General features: G+C 45.2%; 1 protein-coding gene across 1 annotated transcript in view; it reads right to left on the bottom strand.

Moving 5' to 3' along the window:
* Positions 1 to 200: 200 nt before the first annotated feature.
* ARHGAP31 (Rho GTPase activating protein 31) overlaps positions 201 to 887 on the bottom strand; it is a 101,306-nt gene continuing 100,619 nt past the window's right edge. The window contains exon 12 of the mRNA XM_040621295.1: positions 201 to 887. This exon is cut by the window's right edge and continues 3,000 nt beyond it. The gene's annotated coding sequence lies outside the window, so the exon portion shown is untranslated.

The raw sequence follows: 887 nt of genomic DNA, 5'->3' as shown, positions 1-887 counted from the left end.
AGAAACAGGTCTATTTTAATTTGTTTCTAAATAAGATTGTTGTCTTAGGTTTGAAACTGTTGATATCCTAATGGGTTTTGCCTTGAGAAGGGCTCCTGCGAAGCCATTTTCGGGGTAGCACCAAAAATCTGCCAGCGGGTTCTATTAGTTCTCCTTCTTCTCACGAGCCGAAAAAAAAACCATTGAAAGTTCTACATAACTTCAGAAATAAAATCAGATTGGTTTATTGCTTCTGCTTGCATATAGACAGGAGAAAGGCAAGTCGGAGTGCCTGGGGTGGGTGAAGGATGAGGGGGATTATGGGAGGGAGAAAGGTGCCTCAAATCTGCTCTGAGTAATGGATGGGAGGGAGAAAGGGAGGCACCTTGGCTAAAATGAAATACATTTTCCAGAGGGCAGCTCTCACCCAGTGGTAGTGATAGCCACCCTGCTAGGGCTCCCTGCTTATCCTGTCCTGCATTCCCAGCCTCTTGTGGAAGGACAGGGAAGCTGAGCAAGAATGTTTTCTACCAATGCCCCATCAGTGTAAACACTTTAACTTTGGAGCGTAGTTCCACCTGTACGTGAGGTTTTTCTCTATGATGATATCCTGTTGTGGACTCTGATTTGGAAAGAACGGAGATCACTTCACTTCACTATTGCATATCTAAGTGAAAATTCAGACATTTCACTGAGGTAACCCTCAGCTCAGCCCCCGCCCTGCCCAGCCACTGGATTTATAAATCAGAGGTCAGAATCATGGCAGAGTCCAGACTTAACAAAAGCCACAGCCAGTCAGTCTTCTTAGATTTTGCCAGTCTCAGAATTTGCTCTCGCATATAGATTCTGATTTTCTACGTTGACATAGGCAACCGTCTCCGACAGGTCTGCAGAGATTCCAGGGAAAG

This window comes from Ursus maritimus, unplaced genomic scaffold, assembly GCF_017311325.1.
Source record: "Ursus maritimus isolate PB19 unplaced genomic scaffold, ASM1731132v1 scaffold_4, whole genome shotgun sequence".
Classification (NCBI taxonomy): domain Eukaryota; kingdom Metazoa; phylum Chordata; class Mammalia; order Carnivora; family Ursidae; genus Ursus; species Ursus maritimus.
Note: the sequence above shows the minus strand (reverse complement) of the source record. Positions and strands in the feature narration are given on the sequence as shown.